An 11006-nucleotide genomic window follows, 5' to 3' on the forward strand; every position below is an offset into this window, starting at 1 on the left:
AGTTAATAATCGTTTTTGTATAAGGCGGTAAGTATATTAATATAAGTAATAGGGACGCACATAAAGAAAACAACCCGACGAAACAAACCGTAACAGCTGTTTTATCAAAATAAACTTTTTTTGGTGTGGTGAGTTATTTTTGTTTATAAATATGTGTTTCTGCACGTGGAAAAGACGAAAAAACTCGTTTTCATTATTTACATTTTCAATATGTGTTTATGCACGTAGAAAAAAATACAAAAAATTGATTTTCATGATTTACATTAAAAAATATATTTTTGATCAATTAAAATATGTATATAAATGTGAACAAATCTGATAAAATATAAATATATTTGGGATTATATCGTTACAAAATGCCTTTTAATAAAAAACATTCAAAAAATGTTACTATGGTTATATATAGAAAATGATATATAACTGCTATCGGACGATCTTGTGCACGATAAAAACCTATATAGAACTTTAAGTTGGAAGTGTAGAAATCGGATGGCATACATTTTTTTCATGATTTCATCGTTCTAGGGTGTGTACTACAACAACAAACTTTTTTTTACAAAAAAAAATGTTATTATGGCCGTATATATCAAATGATAGCAGTTATATATCATTTTATATATACGGCTATAGTAAAATTTTTTGTAAGTACAAAAAATCAAATACAAATAAGAGAAACACAAACCCTTTAGTGTGTGGGCTCGCCTTTAGATTTTTTTGTCGTAATTATTAGTTTTGACTACTCTTGTTGTAAAATCGCTAACAGGGACTTTTTTTGACCTAATTTTGATCCTTATTTTTATCGGTTTAAATTTTAAACAAAATAAACAATGGCACTCGATAAATTTGTAAATTGTACAAATGACATTTTGGATTTTGAGATAGAGTATACCCAAAACGCAGCCGAAAACAACATTTACTCTCTTGAGGTACTTCGGGTCGAACTTTATTCTCTATGTTCACAAGTCAAAAGGGCGTACGAAGAGTGTAGGGACACAAAGGAAGATTCAAAAGAAAAATCAATCTATAAAATTAAGTTTCCCGAACGTTACAAAAAGGTCTTTCTGCATACAAATCATGTTTAGGGTCAATCAACGCAGAAATTCAAGCAATATCAAACCCAAGCAAACAAGAACGGATTTCTGCTGTTGGAAATCAATCAATAGAAAATAATGACATTTCTTTTGTGCGGCTACCACCTTGTGACACGGACACATTTTATGGAGATTTTGTAAAAAATTCTAGACTTAGCAAAATTGAGAATCTTTTTCATCTGATACAAAAGACTGGAGGAGATGCTAGGAAAATAGTTTCAAATGACCCATTGACCAACGAATGTTTCGACATAGCCTGAAAAAATCTTGTAGCTCAATATGAAAACAATCAGATCCAAGTCAACGAACAATTGAAAATTTTATTAGACCTTCCGAACGTTGCCGTAGACTCAGGCTCATTAATTCAAAAACTACAACGAACAGTTAATAGTTGTATTCAAGCATTAAATGTTTTAGGTATAGAAACCAGCACATGGGACCCTTTTCTGGTATACCTTTGCTCAACAAAGCTCCCTCGACCCTTCTAAAAGAATTCGAAAATTCTCTTCAAGAAATTACAAATGTTCCGACTTGGGAACAATTCAACACATTCTTGACAAATAATTCTAAGACTCTAGAATCTGTAGCAGCCATCACACAAAGTCCGACCAGCATAGGAAACATAATTCGAAATCGTCCTCTAAGCCAAAACGAGTTCATACTTTTCAAATAAACACGATCCAAAATGAAACCGAGCCGAAAACTAGAAAATCGTTAATTACAAGCAGGTCACAGAAAAATGACTCAAACTTTAAATGTCAACATTGTAAGGAATTTCACCATTTGCGGTCTTGCCCTAAGTTCTTAGAGAAAAATGTTAATGACAGAATTCACATTATAAGACTCACAAATTCATGTTACAACTGCCTCCCTATTGATCACACTGTCAAGGACTGTAAAAGTAAATACAGTTGCAGATTATGTAAGCAAAGACAAAACACTTTGTTACATAAGGGATCAGAAACCCAGTCCTCAGTTCAAAATTGTGACGCGACCCATCCAAGCACGAGCATCGCAGCACAAAACCCCAACATACAGTCCACGTCAGCATTAAACGTTTCATTCCCAAATATCACTTTCTTGACCCTACAAGAGACCAAAAATTTTAACCGATCTCCCAACGAGAGAGAGACCTTATTATTAACTGCAATAGTACAGATCGAAACTAGAGGCGAAAGATATTAGGCCAGAGCAATCATCGACCCTGGTTCACAATCAACCTTTATGTCAGAAAAGTTGAAAAATAGACTAAATTTACCCACCAAACGAAATTTAGTTCACGTAACAGGCTTAAGTCAAACAATTTCAGAGACCTCAACCAAAGATTGTTTATTCAATCTTTGCTCTAAGGTGGAATCACAGTTTAAACTAGAAGTCTGGGCACCAGTCCTGAAGACACTTCCATCTAATTTACCACCTCAGACTTTAGACTTGCAACATTTCAATGAGACTGCTAAGTTAGAACTTGCAGATCCTCAATTCAATCAAAGCAGACCAATCGACTTGCTTATAGGCTTCAACCTGGGCCCCTCAATATTTTGCATGGACACTCCGATGCGGTCTATTGGATCCCTTTTAGCACAAAAAAACTGTATTTGGCTGGATTGGGGGGGAACCAATATTAACAACGACACAACCTAGAACAACCGTGTCACTACTCAACACTTCGTCCCTTGACCGAATCCTCACACGATTTTGGGAGGTGGAGAAGACCCCAAAACAGGTTTTGAGGTCAGAGGAGGACACATTTTGCGAAAACAATTTCAAGTCGACGACACTAAGAAATGACACAGGAAGGTATATAGTTACCCTACCCTTTAAAAATAGCTCATGCTTAGCCAGAAACCCGTACTCAAAAAACAATACGACCATGTAATTGTTGAGTATCTCGAGTTAGGACATATGAGGAAAGTCTCTTCCCGGGAAATCAACTCGAACCCAAATTATTACCTGTCTCATCACGCAGTAATAAAACCTGAATAGCTGACAACGAAACTTAGATTAGTTTTCAACGCCTCGAGTCCGTCTTCAATCAAGAAGAGTTTGAACGACATTTTGCATCCAGAACCCATACTCTAACAAGACTTAGTGCTTCTGATACTGAAGTGGAGATTCTTCGGTTTTGTGTACAATGCAGACATCACAAAAATATATCGACAGATACTCATTGAACCGACTCAAACCAAATATCAAAGGATATTATTTCTTCAAACAGCAAACGATCCTATTGAGGATTACGAACTCCTGACAGTGACGTTTGGAGTCAACTGCGCCCCGTTTCTGGCCATTAGAACCTTTCTTCAACTAGCTGAAGATCTAAAGTCAACTTACCCACTCACGTCAAAAATTCTTCAACAAAACATGTACGTGGATGACGTTTTAGCAGGGGGACACACATTAATCGACTCCATTAAATCAAAAAAAGAACTTACAACTGTTTTAAAATCCGCTGGATTTGACCTGATGAAATGGACCTCAAATGACTCACGAGTTATAAAAGACCTACCAAATGAGACCCTACTTGCTCTTGATTGTTTAAATTTGTCTGAAAACACCGGAACTAAGACTCATGGAATCAAATGGAACATTACATTCACAGCACCAGATGTCGAATTAAAAGAAAACTACACCAAAAGAGATGTTTTATCTACAATTGCCAAATTCTTTGACCCTTGTGGATGGATAGCCCCAATAATAATAGACGCAAAACTAATTATGCAACAGATTTGCTTAGACAAAGTCGATTGGGATGACATAATAAAACCCTTGACTTGTCCAAAGTGGAAAAAATTCATAAAAAACTGCCCCACAATAAATACATTGAAAATACCCCGTTGGATCCAATATTCAATGTGGAAATTCACGGTTTCAGTGTTGCTTCAGCAAAGGCCTATTCAGCGACCCTTTATGTTCGAGTACAATCGGAAATCTCAGTATTCACGTTTCTTCTGGCTTCAAAGACTCGTGTAGCTCCCATTAAGCAAATATCGGTACCCCACTTAGAACTGTGTGGATCCGTCTTATTGACAAATCTTGCATGTGGACTTATACCAAATCTTCAAATTCAAAATACCAAGACATATTATTGACCGACTCAACAATCGTGCTGTCCTGGTTAAAGAAACCCCCTGCTCTTGGAACACTTTTGTAGGAAATCGTGTCTCAGAAATCCTAGACAAGGTTGGAAATCAAAATTGGCAACATATAGACTCAAAAGATAATCCAGCAGATGTAACCAGCCGAGGATGTACTCCCCAAGAACTAGAAAACCACAACCTATGGTGGTTCGGACCCTCCTGGTTAAAATTACCTAAAAATCAATGGCCGATACCAACACAAACAGATGATACCAATTTAGAAGCTAAAACTGTAAAATCATTTACAATCACACGAAGACCCATTAAATCGCTTTTCAGATCTATCACGCTCATCGAGTACTCGCGTATATCATGCGATTCTGGATAAATACGGGAACTAACAGAACACATCTTCGCATATCTTCAGCAGAAATTATACGTGAAGAAATAGAATTCATCAAAAATCGAATCATCATATGGACTCAACAAAATCATTTCCCAGATGAGTATTTGAGACTCAAACAGAAAATATCCCCAAACAGCAGTCTTTTGACCTTAAACCCATTCATGAATCGCAATGGCATTATCAGAGCCAATGGTCGACTCGCTCAATCACCAGCATTGACCTATAATGAACGCTACCCAATATTGATGCCTCATAACTCGAATGAATTTATACACAAAATTACCCTTCATGGAGAAAATCAACTAATGACTCGAGTCCTAAGAACAGAATATTGGATATTCAGATTGACTCATCTACTAAGACAATGGAAAAAATTTTGTCGGAGCTGCAGAACTCCTCAGAAAAGACCATCTAGACTTTATAAATTCTCTTAAAAACCACGTGATTAATCATTATAGTCATCAAAATATCGACTGGAAGTTTATTCCCCCAGGAGCCCCACACATGGGCGGCCTTTGGGAAGCCGGTGCAAAATCATTTAAAACTCACCTCAAAAAGATAATACCAAACATGAAATTCACTTTTGAAGAGCTATCTACAATTCTTACTCATATAGAATCGTGCCTAAATTCTAGACTCTTAAGTCCTGCTAGCGATGACCCAAATGACCTTAACCCATTGACCCCTGGACACTTCCTTATCGGTAGCGCATTATTGACCCAAGCCGAACCCGATGTAAGCAGCGAAAATCTGACTTTCATCAACCGTTGGAAAAGCTTAAAGGTCATCTACCAATCATTTTGTCAAAGATGGAAGTCCGAGTACCTAGCTGAACTCAATCGCAGATACAAATGGAAGACACAGAGGGACAATGTTAAAGACAACAATCTGGTTGTCATCAAAAACAACAACTTGTCGCCTAACGAATGGCAAATGGGCCGAATCATCAAAACCTACCTAAAACCTGGTTTTTATTCCCACTGCATCTATAAAGATTACTGCAGAACATGTCAACACCTGGATCAGCATTAGAGCCATTGTTAATCGATCATCCACTATTTCAAAAATTTTGAAAGTCGTTTGTAAAAAAATACAAAATAAAAACGACTATGAAATATGGCCATGATTTTGCAATTTTTGAAATTAAGTCTTAAAACGACAGAAACAATTGGACAACCAAGATAACTGCTTTAATAACAGATGAGCTTCCCAGAAAACCATACACTGGACCCATCCTCGCAGACCCCACTGCTGATTTCACCAAGTCATGGGGGATTTCAAACGTTAACACTTGTTTTGAAACCCCTTTACCATATTAACGGCTCTTTTTTTATTCTCTTTTCCTTACTTCTTTCTTTTCATAAATTTGCTAACAAGCATCAAAATAATTTGTTAAAGATCACTCTAGTTTTGACAGTCAAACAAGTGTGACCCTTTTTTCAAAATAAGAAATAAAATTTGTGAACTCAAATAAAAGTGTTTTACTTAAAGAAAAAAGAACCAGCGCAACTTGTTCTTGTTATACCCACTTACCTTCGTGAGGACAGAACAGCATGTAAACATACAAAAAAATACACAGCTGAATAAAACCAAATACATCTCCACACGCACATGTACATCTTTATCCAATTCACAGTGTTGTTGTTACTTTTTTAACAAAGCATGAAAAAAATGTGGCTTTTTTGATGAAATTTTCAAAGGTTGTCTCGGATTTTTGCTCATATCTCCGTTATTTATAGACCGATTTTGCTGATTTTAATTAGCGATCTTCTCGAAAGCATGTCTAACTGAATTATTGAAGATTCGGATCTCGCCGATATCTGGGGACCCCTAAAACTGATTTCAACAGATAGACAGACGGACATGGCTTAATCGACTCCGCTATCTATAAGGATCCAGAATATATATACTTTATAGGGTCGGAAAATTATATTATAAAAATTACAAACGGAATGACAAACTTATATATACCCTTCTCACGAAGGTGAAGGGTATAAAAACATCAATGAAATGTTTCTTTAAAATAAAAGGTAATGTTATATTTAAATATAATTTTTTTTATTAAAAATAAAATTTTAATAAATATCGTATTTTTTCTAATTTTTCAATTAAATACAATTTCAAGATATGTTAGCAAAAATTAAATCCTAAATGTCAAAAATAGTAAGTATAAACGGTATAGATTTATAAAGAGATTTTAAATGGAATCTAGTAGATTTCGGTCATGTGTAAATGAGGTATAAAATAAATATTTTTATTACATTCATAAATGGCATTGTTTAAATCAAATCCACAGCAATATTATTGCGTAGTATTTTTTCGTAGCTTGATAAAGTGTTTGAACACGTTTGTCGCAGAAGTATTTCTTTGATTACATTTTTGTTAACTAATATTTCTTGGATTCTTGTAGGGTGTCATAACAAATTGTTCGAGTAGATAACCTGAATCAGTTAACAACTATGACCCGCGTGCTGGGCTCCTAATGAAAATAAATGAATCGTGATTACTTTCAAGTCGAGTTGCACATCTTGTAAATACAAATCTTAAATATAAATATACATAATATTGAGATAAATTTTTTATTAATACTAAAAAAAAAAAAATTAAGTCATACAAAAAGGGGATTTTTCGGAAAAAAGTCATTGTGAAATGAAATTTTTAACGAATAAAGTGTCAACGTATGTAAAATCATTCCACTTGTATTTAAATGTGCATTAAACTGGTAAATAAATCAAAATAATTAAACACATTTTATTTAGCAATACAAATATAATAATATAGCTCAGATGTAAAATTAAAATTCAGCCTATACTCCCACTATCAAATTACACTGTGCAACAAAATCTTTCCCGAATGAGACCAACGGGAAATGAAAATATACCAAAATACTTAAAGGGTTTAAAAAGTAAGCTCGAGTTTTATGTTATCAATTTTATGATCAATTTTCCCAAGAAATATCGAAACGACCTATACGTTTGTATATGAAGCCAGATCGCTTAGATTTAGCTAAAGAGTTCTATGGTCTCCACCAAAATCCAATGAGTTTTTTTGGTGATAAATCCAAATACATATGATTAATATGTAGAACTCGAAAAACAGTAACGCAGTACCGCATGCGGTAAAGAAATGTAAAACTCTCGAAGGCAGAGCAAAAAGGACGGCCTGATTACCCTTAAGAGATAATGGCAATGACGCAGGACGATCTTCCTTCACCCAGAGTTGAATTACGAATATTTTTTTGTGTTTTTATATTCTTTAAGTTTTATGCATGGAACACATTGAAGACTGCAGACTAAAAACTACAATTTGTCAAAAATAAAATATATACGTTTATAAGACATGTGGGGACAGCACAGCTGCACGACCACTCGACTGCTTTGTCGCTGCAGTCGAATTAATCTAATTTCTATTTTCGTCAACCACAAAACAGAAACAGTGTTGCTAATATAATAAAAAAATCGTTAAACAAATTAACAGCATATTTTCTTTATATAAAAGTAATATACTTATGTACATACATATGTGCAAAATTTTGTATGGATATCATGTTTTGGCAATAAGTTATATGCGTTTAGATATTTTTCTGAAGAGAACCTTGTACGGGAGCTATTCTGGACCAATCGGAAAACATTTTACTGTTTAATTTTTGAATATAACAGTAATGTGCAAATTTTGTATAAATATCTTAATTGGATCAATTGTGGGCGGATCGGAAAAAAATTACAGTTACATTTCTGTATACAAAAGTAATATTTTTGACAAATTTTGTATAAATATATTAATTAAGTAATGACTTTGTACGTTTTTGTGATTTTTGGGAGGCGTCTTTGTACGGGAACAGTGACCAATAGTGGACCGATGAGAAAAATAATAGTAACATTTCTGTAAACAAAGTAACATTTATTACAAATATCTTAATTAGATAATGAGTTATAGGCGTTTAAATGATTTTCAGGAGGAGACTTGTATGGGAACTTTGAAAAAGTATGGTTCGATCTCCCTTGTATAGAAGTTATGACTAAATATGGACCGATCGTAAAATTGTTCTCTGTATGAATTCTATTGACATACAACTTTAATTTGTAAAATTTTGTGAAAATATCAAAATTCTAACGAAACTTAACAACAATAAATACATTTTCCGGGAACGAAATTTTCGTTTTATAAAAAACGAAACTTTCGTTGACGTAAAAAATTGTATGAAGAATACGGGTAAATTTTTGAAAATTTTAATTTTTTCCATACAAATTTTTTTGAACGTTTGTCGTTTCGTTTTATAAAATGAGACCAGGCCTGCCAGATTTGCCGATTTATCGGCATTTTGCCGATATTTTACCTTCAAAATAGTAAACTGCCGATTTCCCGATTTTTGCTTCAAAAATGCCAATTTTTACTTAATCGAACAAATTAACGAATTTATTATAACTTTACATAAGCAAAAATTACATGGAGCTTTTAAAACAATTGGGAAAGGAAAATTTACAGTACGGTAAAACACAATCCATCACCAATGTCAATTGGATCGATTATGAAAAAGAAACACGATTTATGTATGAAAATCCTGAATAGGATCTAAAAATCTGATCTAAGGGTGCTAAAATTTTAAAATTTTTAAGAAATTTTTATGGTTCGAAAATAACTTTACACATTTTTGTGGAAAAGTTAAAAAATCTGGAGAAAATTTCCCATTATAAAAATGTACTCAGCAAAATCTTTACCTATCCGATTTTTGTTCGACGATAACCAATAACAAATGTGATAACTCCACTTTCCTGGATTTAAAATCGGCTTTGCAGTAATTTTCTGTGTTTATTATTCTATTTGATCGTGCAATTTGGAATGGTTTTAACAAAAATTTTAAAAACAAAATTTGAAAATTTTTTACAGGGTAAATGTATAGTATAATCCACAAATAATTATAGATTTACATTTTTCTGCAAAAGTGATACAAATTCTAATAGATTTTATTCCAGTAAACCAAAGTTTCTGTGTACGCTTACAAAGAGTTCTTTTATGTAAAAACAATATTGTGATTTTTTTTATTATTTGTGTTATGTTTCTTTGGTACAAAATAGTTTTTCTTTCAATTGTCGCTTTATTGCCGATTTTTAAAACGTAAGTGACGATAAATGCCGATTTTTTAGGAAAGAATTGCCGATATTTCTACAAATTTATCTGGCAGCCCAGTAAACCAAAGTTTCTGTGTACGCTTACAAAGAGTTCTTTTATGTAAAAACAATATTGTGATTTTTTTTATTATTTGTGTTATGTTTCTTTGGTACAAAATAGTTTTCCTTTCAATTGTCGCTTTATTGCCGATTTTTAAAACGTAAGTGACGATAAATGCCGATTTTTTAGGAAAGAATTGCCGATATTTCTACAAATTTATCTGGCAGCCCTGAATGAGACCCTTTGATTCTACTTTCTGATACTTTATATGGAAATCATACTTTAAGTTTTTTTATTATTTATTATAATAAGTTTTTAAATAATTTGATTTACATTAAATAATAATATGTAAAGGTTTTTGTTAAAACTATTGTTTTTATTTAAAATATTCGATTATATTTTAATTAAACTTTTATTTTGTTAAAAAATGGGTTTATTGAAGAAAGTATATAATTTGTATATAGTCCAAAATGTGTATTATATCAGGATTCAGTTATAGTCCATAAAGTGGCTTAAAAAAATCGGTTATAGTGCTAATTCGCTTATAGTCCACAAAAATTGTGCAACTGTAGTTGTGGACTATAAGCGAAAACTACTGTACTAAATTTTGTTTATCTAATAGAACTTGATTCTTCAAATTTTGAACAAATTACTTTAATATTTATCTAAACGTTTTGGCGAAAAAGAGCAGACTTTTACTTCAAATTTTACGAGAAGTACTTTGACAACATTTAGAGAATAACTGGCCGACTTAAAATGGGGACTTGGCCCACATTTATGAATACAAAATACAAAATTTTATATGTCTTGCAAATTGTTAGATTATTCAAATGTGTCATAGGTAGAAATGAGCGAACTTGTTATAATTTACGTGGCATTTTTTATATGTAACATATTGTAATGGAACAAAAATATAATATGAAATCGATCGTAATTCATCACACTACTGTCGATTTCAAAATATGATTTACTTTTTATTTTTGATTAACATATAAATAATTTCATATCATGGCGTGTTACAAAAGTGAGCTTAAATGCCGGAGAGTCAAACATTTTAATTTTGATGTTATTGAGTAGATTTCAGAGCATCTTTAGGATATGGTCTCATAGGGGCCATCAGTGGTCAAATTGTACTTTTTCACATTTAAAAAATTTAATTAAAGAACATTTTATTTGATAAACAACATTGTTCTGTCCTCTATTTCATTGTTCGTTTTTGTCCATGTGAATAATTATTGTTATACGATGAAGAGCTTTTTCTTC

This window comes from Lucilia cuprina, chromosome 5, assembly GCF_022045245.1.
Source record: "Lucilia cuprina isolate Lc7/37 chromosome 5, ASM2204524v1, whole genome shotgun sequence".
NCBI lineage: Eukaryota > Metazoa > Arthropoda > Insecta > Diptera > Calliphoridae > Lucilia > Lucilia cuprina.